Source organism: Serinus canaria, chromosome 2 (genome assembly GCF_022539315.1).
Source record: "Serinus canaria isolate serCan28SL12 chromosome 2, serCan2020, whole genome shotgun sequence".
In the NCBI taxonomy this organism is placed as follows: Eukaryota; Metazoa; Chordata; class Aves; order Passeriformes; family Fringillidae; genus Serinus; species Serinus canaria.
The window spans coordinates 29,301,227-29,316,072 of NC_066315.1; positions in this window are offsets into that span (position 1 = coordinate 29,301,227).

Here is a 14,846-nt window from a genome sequence, read left to right on the forward strand (position 1 = left end):
CTACCTTGAAAACTCAGGCTGAGTCAGGTTTATAGCCTAGAGGCAAGTTGTGAATCCCATAAAGCATTGTTCCAGGGACCTGGTTAGTGTTTTGTGCACCTGCTTAATGTTTTTTTTTTCATAGTCACAAATGTCAAACTGCTCACTAACGCATTGAGGTTTGAATGACAGCCATGCACTTGAGCACCAGTTATGTTTTTTCACTACCAAATTGGACTATAAATGATGAAAAAGAGGTCAGAAAGGAAGTATGGAAGCATACAAATTTGAAAGGGGAAACTGCTAATAGTCATAAACCGTGTGCAATCAAAGGACCAGCAAGTCATTGTGAATTACCTGCTCCATGAATTACTGATCTAACTGCATTATGATATGGAATTTTCTAACTCCTTTCATCTGTGGTGCAACAGCTCCTAACAGCTCCCAGATCAAAAGCACGACTGCCAGTGAAACCATGGAGAAAAAGCCCACAACACTGACTTTCATTATGAGCACTTATTTGTTAAAGTTTTCTTAATATACAGGTTTCATTATTTATTGATTCACTGATTGGATGTACTGTAAGTGTGCCACCTACCAAATTTAAGGAAATAGCACAGAAATAATCAACAGTGTGACACCTCGATGGAAGTCAAAACTTGTAAGCATGTGCACATAAAAACTCATAGCTTGTATATTTCTCCACAGGTGGTAGCATGCAGAACATACATTGGGACATTCTTGTTTGTTTCTTTGTTTAATCCAAATCACCCAAAATACTTGAGAAACAATTAGTTCCATGTTGGTGGTTTTACTGACTCTCTAAAGGTGATGAGACAATTACCTTGCACGTGCCAATAGAAGCTACATGAAGACACAGTCTGTGTGAGCAGTGATCAGACAACTGATTTCTACAGGTGCCTGCCATGGCCCAAACCAGAATTCTAAGCTCAAGTTATGATCATTAAGACAAAGCTCAAGTCAGCAGGCATATTAACCAAAATGTATGGAAGGCTCTTTTAGCTGGGCTTAGAAATTCCTAGGGTGTCTACTAAAATATATTAAAGGCATTTCTAATCAAACACTTTTTCTTTTCCCCCCAAATCTGGTTTCAAGGCTGGATGAGAAAAAATGAGTTTAGTTATGCTTGCCTGAGCAAATTTGACAATAAATATATTATAAATAAATAAATAAGCAAAGTGTGTGAAAATATGTATATTTATATATATATAAATACACATATATATACATATGTATATACACAAGCACACACACATGCACACAAGCACACATATACCCATTTTGAAAGATATCTCTTTTGTTTGGAGGGTTTCTACTGAGACGACTCTGTGTATGTCCAGAAATAAAATGTGAATTGTTTTCACCATCATGAGAGTCTGCACAGTGAATATATCCTTCTTTTGGTGTTTATCATAGGGAATAAATGCTTCAGGCATTAACAGCTGCATCATTACTTCAGTGTGAATATACTGAATTCTTTCTAGCTATGATTAAATTTGTAAGTGTGTGATGTGCAAGGAAAAGGAAAGCAAATAGTGTCAGTATCACTTTGCTGGTAGATCAGCTGAGAAAACAGACTTCCTCTTCTGTGGAAAGAAGTGATTGTGAGGGGATCAGTGCCCTGACACTTTATGTTTCCCTCCCCCCAGCCACCCCACTGCTGAGGCAGAGGCCTGGACAGGGTGTCAGGAAGCTAAAGGAGCAGCTGCCTGGGGAGCAGGGAGCCAGGGAAGCCTAGGCTGGCATGCAACCAGGAGCACAGGCTTCCTGGACAGCCTGCCTGCCTGCTTTCCATTGAAACTTTCAATGGAATCAACATGTTCCTGTGAAATGTTTCAACCCTGTAAAATCAGCATTTTCCAACAGAGAAGCGTTCCACCCGAAAATTTTCAACCAGCTCTAATAATCAAGGCATCTTTAGCATCTCACACAGGGGTGCTGCTGAAGGATGTTAGATTTTCATCTCAGAGACCATGAGCCAAAAGCTCTCCTTGCCTGCATCCCACAGCACAGCCATGGTTATCCCCAGAGCTGTCTGCCACAGCTCCCAAAGTGTCACCACTGTGACAGCAGGTTCTCGTTCCAACAGCAGGCACCACGAGTTCCACCTGGACAAATACAGGGCCACAGCAGAGACCATTTGTGACATGCTTGGGAAAAGCAGGCATTTATTGAAGGTTTTAAGAAAGTTCTGTGGTTTTAATCTATCATAGGAATCAAATTGTTCTCAGCTTCAATCATGAGCAGGGTTTTCCTATGCACACACACACACACACACACACACACACGCACACACACACACACACATATATATATATATATATATATGTTGGATCATTTGAATTTAAATCTCATTTTTTCTTTAGAGAGTTATTTAGCTGATTTTCATGTCTTCCTTAGGATGTGAGTTCATAAACTTGAGAAAAAAGTATGGATTTTATTTATACAAAAATTTCTTTTTAAAAAATGTTAGGAAAACAGCAGCAAGAATGTCAAGCAAAAAAGAAAATTAATGTTTCTTGACATCTGTCAGTTAGAAACTGCTATTGATGATCACACCTCTTGATATAACCTGAGTGAGAGTTAAAAGTTAACCAGAAAAACATCTACAAATATAAATCACTGTAAACATCTATTCAATTAAGATTGCTAATAAGTGAATTTATATGACAGGAAACTAATGCTTGATAGGTTGGAGTTTTGTCAGTGAGCATAATGAACCCAAATACATTTCTTTACCACAAGAAAGAGTTAAGAGCAGGACGATAGCTTTCTGTAGCTGATGCTGGAATCCAAAAAGACAATTTTGAATTTATTGTCAGGAAGTATTAAATAATCAGACTACATGAGGGTAATCAGGTCAATGCAGATTTTTGAATTCTATTTTGTGACTCACTTTTAAGGACTGGATTTAAAACTACTGATGTCCTTCAATTTCTGTTTGGTGCAGCTATAATATTTAGGAACAAAAGTCATCTTGGAGGAAGTCATGCAATAGTCAAGATCTTCTAGGGTGCAATTTCTTAGTCTGAAATCAGCCTAATGAATCTCAGGAAGAATGTGCCTATTTTACTGCATTAGCCATAAAAGGAGGCTGTGAGGACAAGCTTGGGGTAAACACTTGCACAGTAGTGGATTTAAGCAAGGTGAGATGAAATCAACCCAACTTTTTTTTAAGGTAACTTGTCATGAAATAAATTGCTAGACTGTCACCGACATGTTTTATGAAAAATCCTTTCCTTAGGATTTTTCCCCTCCTGAGAAACTGAGAGGCCTCAGGAACAAACTGTAAACAATTCTTATCTGCTGCTGTGGAATGCAACAGGGGAATCTGCGATTGGCCCCGTCAGACTGTTTGCAATTAAGAGCCAATCACAGTTCACCTGTCCGGCCGGTCTCGGTCTGGGAGAAGACCTTTGTTATTCATTCTTTTGCTATTCTTAGCTTAGCCTTGTAGTGAAATCCTTTTCTCTATTCTTTTAGTATAGTTTTAATATATTATCTATCATAAAATAATAAATCAAGCCTTCTGAAACATGGAGTCAACTTTCTCGTCTCTTCCCTCATCCTGGAACCCCTGTGAACAAAACAACACTAGACAAACTTAGGGCTGTAGGTGACTAATGTTTACATTGATCTTAAAATTTTCAAGAGAAAGTTTAATAAACATCATACTGACATCTGTGCTTTAAGTCCTTCTCATGATAGGGAAGATTTTTAACAGACCAGACCCTGAGGCTCAGTAAATATTCTACTAAGTGACCTCAAATTCAGGGTGTAAGTATTAGGAATCTCACTCATTTCAACCCTTACAGTAGTAAGGCAAAGGAAGAGAGAAAATGAAAAAGCATAAAAGGAAAAAGAGAGATATACACACACACACACACAAAAAAAAAAAGTAAAAGAAAAGCAAACAAACGAGAGAAGCCAAAAGAACAAAAAGAGAAACAGAAACAATCTACAAAATTACAAAATCCTTTTTTTGTGTCATAGAAAAACATGCATAAACCACAGCAGATAATCTTCCCATCATTACAAGAGGCAGCCCTGAAACAAAACACCCGATTTAGAGAGCTGGGTGGCTGGGGAAGCTGAACGTGGAGCTGTGCCCTGTGTCTGGCACAGCCCCCAGACACAAACACTGCCCCACCAGCAGCACTGGGTGCCTGGCCCACCTCCAACCCAGCACCAGCTTTTCCAAGCACTCCTCGTCCTGCAGACATCCAGCCACTTGTATGTTGCAAACCATAGATCACATCCAATATATAAAGTCACTTTCTATCCTTCATGTTTGAGGGGTTTAAATTAGGTTTCTTTAAATGATACATGCTCTTCTAAATTTCCCAGATGATGGCTCGCAGCTGACCCCAGCCCCAGCAGGAGGGGGGGGATTTTTCATATTTGAAGACAGAAAGCATGGCAGCACTGCTCTCCCTTGGGTACTGTTTGGTGAAAGAGGAGCACCACATGCAGCTGTGGCTGAATACTGGTGGCCCTGCCACACAATTAGTGGTGTTCCTGGTCCAAGTGGGATACATTTTGGGAAATATACCAATGCCAGCCTTAGAACATGTGAATATACAGTATAGCAAATGCATAAGTACCTATATGCATATTAACACATATATATAGGTGTGTATATATATATATATATATATATATATATATATATATATATATATATATATATATAGTATGTATGTAATTTAAAGTGTGAGGTGCTCAGGAAAGATACCAGGGCACATACACTTGAATTACATGTGAGTGGGTAGATGGGAAAGAGGGCAAGCACATCAGTGCACATGTGCTCCTCATGTGCTCCCAGAATGCCTTGTATTTCTGCTATTTTGGGTGGGTTACCTCAGTCCCCGAGTCTACACTAATGCCTGTCACCCTTTTGGGTACATTTTGTTATAAATCTAAGCAAGCAAATATTTGTGTCAAAGCTGTCTACATGTGCAACCAGTTGAGAAGCTGAAATGCCTTCAAGTCATGTACCAACTGTTTTCATTTTCTCTCAAATGGTGTTTCTGTTATTTTCTAATCTCTGCCTGGGTTTTTTTATTGTCTTTATTCTCTCTAAAGCTTAACTGCCTTTCTCTTCTTTGCCTAACTTCTAGGCAGTGAGAAGAATATGTAGGAGCCATCTCCAAATTTTAATACAAAGACAGCTAAAATTCCCAACTGTATCAAAACAGTCCCTTGCAGAGCTGTTCATCATTTCTTTTGTCTACATAAACCCCATCAGAGAAGCCATAATGCAGCCCTAAGAAACTACCAGAAATCCTGTAATAAGCACTTTCTTTCTAATGTGGCAAGGGCTTTGAAATTCAAGTTATAAATGTGACAGAAGGATTGAATTCAAGTTTACCCTGTGGTTACAGATGTGGTGTGGTTGGGTATGAAGTTTGTGCTGTGTGCTCTCCCAGTGCACAGCCAGTAATTGCCTGGGCCCAGGGCTTCTCCCACAGAGGTAAGAGCAACGGGCTGACAGGAGACCATGGAAAGACTGGAGAGATGGTAGAAACTGCAATTAAAGGAATCTGAATTACATCTTCTGTATGTAATTAAAATAATTAGGAGATGTTTAGCAGGTAGTTCCAATGAATTAGTACCAATGAATAGTGGACATGCTTAAGTGTCCTGTGGAACCACACTCTTCACAGTTTGGGAAGTCTCACCTAATACAGCTAAAGCTGTCACTGCAACACAGATCACAATCATTACTGGATAGTGACTGATCATCTTCTTTGAGAGATTTGATTCCCCACATGAGAATTACCCTATACAGATAAGCCAAAACTTTTGGGGTTTGCCAGGGGGTTTTTTGGGAGCTGTTGTTTTTTGGGGAGGTTTTTTGAACTTGTTTATTTGTTTTTGTTTTGTGGCTGTGGGTTTTGGGTTTTTATAGTAAATAATCCAGGAGTCAATATGCAGCACCTTTTAAATGTAGGAAATCTCCAACAGAGATAATGGAAAGGGAGGTTTCTGGCAAGCATCTCTCTTCATAAGGTAACAACAGGACAATTTGGACTATGGTGGAATTCAAGGAAAATAAATATGAAATTGGCAAGACTAAAAGTAAATCCACCTGTCTTAAGATGACTTCAGCTGTAAACACTTTGGGGAACTCAGACAGTTACCACCCACAGTGAGGATGACTGAAGGAACCAAGATGAACTCATCAAAACAGACCTTGAATTCTCTCTAGCACTAGTCCTAACACTCCACTTGCTTACTCTGCCTTAATCCAGGTATTGTCAAGTCAGTAGCCTAAAAGAGCATGTGACCTTGTCCTCCTTAGTTTAACTCTATTTACTGAAATAATAATAATAAATAGTAATGACAACAATAACAATAATAATCTTTCTTAACAAGGTCAATAACATTCAGTTACCTGAATGTTCACGTAAGATCTTTTTCTGCAAGCTCAGGGAGTTTATACGGAACAGATGAGCACTGAAGGCAGAATTATCATCTTCCTTTACTGCCATAAATTTGAAACAGTTCCATATAACCCCAAAGAATTAAATGAAATTTGCAGTTTCTAAAATGGGGCAAGACTTTGGCCAATATCATGTACAATAACAGACTCTTTAACAAACTGACAATAAGGTCACAGAAGGAGGAAAAAAACAACAAAACAAAACAACAACAGAATAAAAAAATTGGTCCTTAAGTGAATATCAGTGCTTAGAGGAAGGCTCTTCTATGAGCCTATGAGAAGCAATTGCATTCATAAACCCTTGTCTATTGCTAACCGATGGATGGGCAAAATTTTATTTAGCCACATCAGCAGCAGCCTCACATAAGAAACAGCAGGAGCAATAAAACTCATATGGATAGCTTTCATACATATGAAAGTTTCTTGTACCACGTGCCACATATTCAGTTTGTAGGAATAAATATATTAACTATGTTTTTCTAACTGAAAATATTTTCCACATGCGAACAGACTTAAAAGCACGTTTAAAAAGAAGATGCAATAATCAGATTTTAAACTGTGGCTTTAAATTCAAAGCAGAACTTGAAGTAAGCCTTTGGGGATGTTCCTCTGTTTGAAGGAATGCACAATTTTTGTTACCTATTTCAAGCAATGAATGGCAACACTCAGTCACAAAAATGCAGCAGAACTACTTGGGAGTGTGAGGAGACTACATAAAATACATTTGAACACCAAGACCATAATAGGCAGCAAGATTTGGAGAAGACTGAAGCAAAAGTGGATTTGAAATCTTAAATAAAAACCTCAAATTTTTGCTTATTAACCATTACTTGTTTCCAAAGAAATAAATCATATCAATTCCTATTCCCCAGCCACCAGAAAAAATGGGATATCTGTTACTGAAAATAACTTGTCTCAGAAATACAGGGTCAGCTATTTCATCAAAGCCGTGGCCAACTAGGCAATGTGCAGAGTGAATGTTGTTGACTGGATTCCTTTGTTAAGGACTGCCAGAAAACAGTGTCCAGTAGTAGCTAAACTGTAATCAGATGGCAAAAGAAAATAGCAGTTGTTCATCGGTGCTGCGCCCTCGATTTTTATTTGAGCCTGCACATTGGGCCTGTGTGGTCATTGGAGCCAGGCAAACAGCATGGGGAAGAAATGGGAGGAAAGGAGCCCTGGTGATGAGCTGCACAACATTCCAGAGCAGTCTCTGGAGAGCACCAGTGCAGAGACATTTATCAATCTCCTATTAATATTTTCCTATTGTGAGGTTATTTTGCACGTTGCTGGCTTTTCTGTGGTGCAGGAATTTTCAGGAGAAATCAGTCTCTGCTCATAGATAGGTAGGGTAAAAACTGCACAGCATGCTTTGAAAAACAACAGATGTTAGAAAAGTCATTGCTCCTGTTAGAGTAGAAGTTCCCACTTGCAAGTAACATTTTGTTCTTCTTTGATGTGGTCTGTGTGTATCTCCTGTTGTGGGACCCTAGCTAGCAATGAAATACCAACAGAAGTAGAACCAGGAACTGTAATAGGATGATACAGGTACTGAAAGGAGGTAAATTAAGTGTTTTCCATCACTAGAGTGTTTGGACTGGCACCATAGAAAGGTCAAGAGGTCATATCTAATCTAGGAAAATAGAAGAAACAAGAAACACACCAAGGACTTTGCTATTGAGCCACAGTGCCAACATGCAATGGTTTCCCTCTCTCTTCCCCTTGCACAAACACAGTTATGAGCTACTGAGCCTCTGGCTCAAAGGAACAGTTACACACCACCTTGCACCAGTAGTGCTGGAAAAATGAGCACCCTTCCCTCTCCTCTTCCTGTATAAGAGCAGGACAAGCTCACACAACATTCTCCCTACATTATGACACTAAGGAGTTCCTGAGGTAGAGTTTTTACTCTCATATTTGGTATCTCTTGCAGGACTTTTCTTTCCTGAATGAACTACTCTGGTTTTTAACCTGCATAAAGTTTTGGCATTCTGTGACAATGAATCCCAGAGGCTGATTGTAAAATTAAGCATTACTTCTTTGACTAATCCTGCACAGTCATAATGTTGTGTCATTTATTCTGCCTTTTTTGGCTGGCAATCATTAAATGTGTGTGCCTCTGAGTCATTTGGCCTCTAAGATAGTTCCAGTTATATGTTGACGGTTTTTAGAAGGATGCTAGGAAATATTATAGGTCTTGTGATTTCTGTTTCTTCTATCCTTTTCCAAACTGTTCTAAACTGAGTGAGAGAACTATCAGACAGGCTTTTTGCAATATAATAGGGCACAGAATATTATTGTATGATTTATTGTTTGTAAAATCAGCATTAAAACAATTTGTGCATCTTTGCTGTGTTATAATTTAAAAAAAACTATTGTTACGGTGATTGTGATTGGTTGGGTTTTTGGTTTTTTGGGGGGTTTTTTGGATCACTATTAAATGTAGGTAAAAGGCCACAGCAAATTTTCCAAATAATGTTTTCTTAATATAATTATTTATCTTGACTTTTGAGACACTTCTTTTCAAAACCCTCCCGGACTGCATTGCCCTTAAGTGCACAAAACAGACAACCTGAACGAGTGCATAACTGGGGTATAGTGAAAACTAAAATAAAGCAAATGCCCTTTGGGAATACATTTGTATCACAAATACCAGCTGGCGCTGGTTGATGCAGCTTTTGGCAGTCTCTGCAGCAATGTCAAAGACACAGTGTTTCAGAAACAACTGATGAGTCAGTGGCAAAAGGTTGAGAGGTTTAGTTCACAGAAGCCCATTTATTATATAATGAAATATTTCCGTCACAGCCCATATTTGACATCCCATAAGAATACCAGTTACAGGCTGAGCTAATAATACCACCTATTCTTGAAACTGCATTAACTTACTCAGGATCTGACCCTCCTGCCACCTGCCCATAGACTTGTGAATCTTTAACCATTTGGGGCTGTAATTTTCCATGGCTTTTTCTGCTGTCCTCTGACCCAGTTCTGGAGTTTTTTTCAAGCTAACAAATACTGTGTTTCTTTCCAAGAAAAGCTCTTGGGAAGAAGAATGTTGTTTTGTTCCTGTGAAATAAGGCCTGATGAACATGTTGAGAAGCTTTCTGACATTCATGCTTTGGAACAGGAATATGAAATTTGGGCTATAGGGAAGTTCTGAGGAGGTTATTTTGTAACTCTCATTATGGTCTTTTACAATTGATCCATCAATTGTTGTGAACTTCCAGAACTAGTTCTTGACATCTGCAAATTTTTCTTGAGCTTTACAGAGAAAATGTTTGAAAGAACTCACACCATAAAAAAAAATCTCTCCTTTCACCAGAAAAAAAAATATATTAAATAACTGAAGATGGTAAAACATTCAGCCAGAAAGAATTTAATAACAAAAGGAAAGAGTATTGTTCCCTTTTCACTATCTCTGTGATAAAAATAGAAATATGTTTGGTCACACATCACATACAGTCTGCTTCACAGGAATGTTTCCTAACCTTATGTGTTATACCCTGTGGAAGATGGGCTCTCTATTGCTCTGACCTCTCAAATTTGATGCATTTTCACTAGCTAGATATTTTCAGCCCTTTATCTAAAGTGGCAATTAAAGCTTCATTTGCAGCTGTGCTTCTGAAGCTGAAGCGTTTATTGTATCATTTTGGAAAGTTGGAATTTATTTGATCTGTGGTACAGTAAATCTATTTGAGAACGTGAAAAGCGCATTAAATATTACAAACATAAGAAATAACTGCTACCCCTGGACAAAAGCTGTTGCCTCATGGCAAGATGATGAACACAAGCAGCAAACATAAAGGAACAGGAGGAGAAGCAATAGCAGTTTGTCCTTTTCTGGAACGTCTGGCTTGCTTGCTGACTGCATGGAATGAGTTGCAGGGGAAAACGAAACTAGAGAATATGTAAAGCTGGGAGATGAGATCATCCCCCCCAAAACAATCCTTCAAATTCATAGACACTTTTGGATTCATGAGGTGAGAAGAGCCAGCACTGAGGACTGTAAAACTCATTTGTAGAATTTGAATTTGCTAACATGCACTTGCAAACTTGTCTCCTCCTAGAAGGGGGAGCAGGAGATGTCCTGGAAATCAAGGGTGAAGAAATGCAATTTTTTAAAAATTGCTTCCTAAAATGAGAGTGACAATAGCCTGCCTCCAGACAGCCTCTGCTAACAGTCTGCACCAGTCCAACCAAGTGTTACAGCTACCTTTTAAGTTTTCATCAGCATATCATTTTACAACAGCCTGATCCTGCAAATGGCTGTTCCCAGGTGCATAATTATTTACCCGTGGAGCCCACTGAAAACAATGGGTGTCAGTGCACAAGTAACTACCTGGAGGACTGAGAGTCCTGAAAGTGTTTCTGCATATGATAGGCAAGTTGCATATTTGCAAGGGGATTTTCTTTCATATGTGTATTTGGGGCTTTTTTGTTTCCAAAACTAAAATGGAGATAGGCCCACGTCAAAATACTCAGACAAAACCTTTTGAACTTTAACAGTGGATAGAGTCCAAACCTACAGCAATCTCAAAATTTTGCATGTATAGTGGCTCTTTATAGTGGGCTGGATCCAAACCTCACATTGAAAAATATCCCCAAGGCAGCAGAACTTGGATCTGTGCTTTCCGGTTTGAACCCAAACTGAAAGTGTTGCAAGAAATGGCTCATTAGTTTACTCTGTAACATTTGCCTCCAGAAATCTGTCATTGAACAAAGGCACATCAACATCTGAAAAAAAAATTATTAGTTATTTTTGGATAACCTGAAGGCCCTTTAAGTGTTGCAGCTCAATATTTTTTTGGAAATCAAGGTCTATTGCAGAGCTGTCTTAGATCTCTCTATCAGTGCAGACAAGGCTGACTTTTAACACAATGAGAACATCAACATCCTCCTTGGGGTGGCCAAATTTATAAAGATAGCAAAACAGATCCTCCCTTGAGGTGAAAATGAGGGCATGATGAAAAGACTCAGTCAGACTTTCAGTGACTATCACTAAAAGCAGTAGCTCTCTTCTTTCTCTTTCAACCCTTCTCCTTTTCTAATGTTATGGTATACATCTGTCATGATAGGAAGGGTCCTTCCTCTTCCTCCTGTGTAGTTCTTGCCTTGTGAGCTAGCAGCTGTGCCTGCAAGAGCTGGGAAGAAGCTGTAATTTCCAATCTTTGTCATTTCAAGTATAGGCAAAACCAGACCACAGATTATATCAGATAGGCTGACAAGTGTGTTCTCCTGACCCCAACTCCTTCCTGGAGCCACGGGATGGAAAGTGAAGGATTCAGCTAGGCCCTAGCTCCTCGTGGAAAAACAAAGAAAGTGAGAAATCAAGCGCTTGGATGATTTGTGGTCTTGTGAAAGCAATTACAGATATTTATATGATCCATTTTGTACTTTTGCTTGGTTCAAAACCTGTTTAATGTCACAGCCAGGCAACATCTTAGAGGAGTAACCTATCCCTGCAATACTCATGTCTTTAGCTCTGTAGTGCTTCTCATGCCTTGATGAGAAGCTCGCTCACACTGAGAGACCAAAACAAGAAAAGAAGGAAGGTTTTGGTAACTCATATTTTTGCCTTCTCAGTCCTAATAGAGGCCTCTCTGAAGTACTGCACTGATCATGGTCTCTGAAGGATTGAACGTCCTCTGAACATCCTCAGAGCAGTGTGCCAGCATGGATTTGGTCACATACTGATCACAGAGGGTCGATATTCTGACTGGAGACATGAGTTGTGTGAAGAGGTTGTTTGTTTTCCTTTTTTGTTTGTTTGTTTTGATTTATTCTATTTGAAGGGAACCTTAAATAGATTTTCATAAAACACAAATTGCTTTTAAGCTTTGGCTTAGTGCCTATAAGTGTTCAGAACTTGTGTAAGGAAGTCATCTGTCTTAACCAGTGTAAGGTCAAACTTGTTTTCCATGTTAATTAGACATATTGGATCTGATAAGTCAATGACAGTGCTTCATTTTAATCAGCAGAGAGAGGGCTCTTAACCTACACAATGCATGTATAGCCCCTCCCAAAGTAAGTGTAATGAGTCTGGAAATTATAAAATCACAGGCACTCATTCCAAGGCCCTGGAGATGCTGGATGCTGCTTTCCTCCATGGGCCCTCGCTTGTGGTAATAGAACATTGGAATTCTACAGAGTAATTATCACTAAATTATAATTGCAGTAATGGATGTGTTAAGTCACTCTAGCAAGACCAGTCTTCTGAATATAATCACCTAAAAAGGATGTATAGTTATTTTTGCTTTGACCCGGTGGAAATGTTGAAAATATTCCCGTGATTTTTGAAACAGCTACATGCAATCTTTGGGACTTTCCAGAGCAGTTCTGATTAACCCAGTAATAACCAGAAGTTTTTTTATCCTGTGCATCTGGAATATTGCTCTGTGCACTGCAGTTTCTCCTTTTGAGTCTTTTGCTGCCAGATAGAGGGGACTTTTTGGAATATATTTGTGGAAGTAAATTCCCAGTGTTATGACAGCTGTTCTGGAATGTGGTGTGACAAAAATAGCCACACAAAATGATTTTTTAAATACATTTTCCAGTTATTGGGGAATTACAGCTGGAGTGATTTCTTTGGAGCCTGTACATTTAATGGACTAACACATATCTATTATAATTGGTGTATCCATAATTATACACATCAGCCCTTGTTAATGTATATTCTACCGGAGTGGAGATTTAAACTCTAAGGATCCAAGATCAAAGAGCCTTCTCAGGGCTGCATTGTGGCAGGTCCAGCACTCAGTTCAGCAGCTCAGCAGGTCCCAGCAGGTCAGCTCGCTGCCCCTGGTGTCCCCCCAGGCCGATGCACCTCTGGGGCAGCCAGCTGTGCCTGGCTGAGCTCGGCTGTCACCAGCCTGTCCCCTTACAGCCTCTCCTTTCACCCACAGTGCCCCTCTGTGAAGGTCAGGGCTTAGCCAGCTGCAGTACTTGGGCAGTGTTCAAGGGCACCCCATGCTGTGTCCCTGGCACACTCCCCACTGAAAACTAGGAGTCCTTCACACTCAGGAGTCCTTAGGGATGTGGCATAAACACTGCTCTCAAAGGATTCCATCTCAGCTCATCCTCCTCCCAGCTTTCCAAAGGCAGCTGGTGTGTTAGTCAAGAAAGCATCACAGGGGAAGGGTTTTCAACCTCTTTTTAACTGAGACATCATCTCTTAAAAGGAGGTGGAAACAATGGAGGTTATATTAAGCTCTCCAGATGCAGACAGGCCTCCTTTTGGCCCTTCACACCTCTAGGTCTGATTCCCCGATGCCTTTAACTTCAGTTGCTTACTGACATTACTGCTAAATTCTGTTGCTTCTATTTTATACTATTGTGAGCATTAAGGAGCCAGAAAAAACGGAATATTGTTACTAAGGGCAGAAAACCCTTCAACAGATGGGAAAATGATCCAACTTGGCAAGAGGCAATGTTTGGTACTAAAAAAAAAGGAAAAAAAAGCTTTTGGATTTCAGCCACCAAATCCAGTCCCAAATCTTGAACTGTGCAGAGTAATTCCCAGAGCTCAAAAATGTACTGTACTGCTGTGGATCATCCATTAAACTGTCTATTGAATGAGGTATAATGCTAAGCAGGCTGAGGAGAGCCTATCATTCAGATTAATGCAACTCCAAATCACAAAACCTTCAGAATGTATTTTTGTAGGTAGGGCAACTTGGTGCAAAATAAGTTTGTTTGCTGTGAAAGCCAAGATGCTAGAGCATTAGAAGCCCAGAAGAATATGTCTATTTCTAGGGGCTGAATCATGGCACAAGTATGCAGCAAAATGGAAACAGAGTAAACACTAATAAGCAAAGAAAACTATATTGTTTTCTACCTCTATAATAAAAAACTTAGCAACAATATATACAAAGCATGAAGAAAACGCCATATTTTCTTTCTTTAGGGTGATTTTTAAAGAGGTGTTTTAGTCCAGCCAGTGGGTCTCTAAGAAGCCTGCTCTTACTCTGTAACTCCTTTTCAATAGTGTGAAATGCATCGTTTTGAGCTGTTGTCTGGATAAAGTTTTAAGCAGCCACTGAATGTGTTCCTAATGTTGTCATCCCAGTATGAAATACCATACACACAGTATCATAGAAAAAGCATCCTAAAATATTGTGGGAAATGTGGCTTTACTTAAAAATTAACAAAAATACCATGTAACTCAAGTTTCTTGAGCATCTAGAAAGTAGGAAAGTTTGTTTTTTTTTTTACCAACCTAGCATATGAAAAGATTATTTTTCCCCCAAAAGACTTGAACTCGCTATCATTGGAATAAAATAGCATCATTAATCTGGCTGCCCTGCTTATAGATGAGAGCACACATATATGAATATCTATATCAATATCTATATATATCTTCAGTTTATAGGTGCCATTAGCAAAAAAAATAAAACATTTGTGC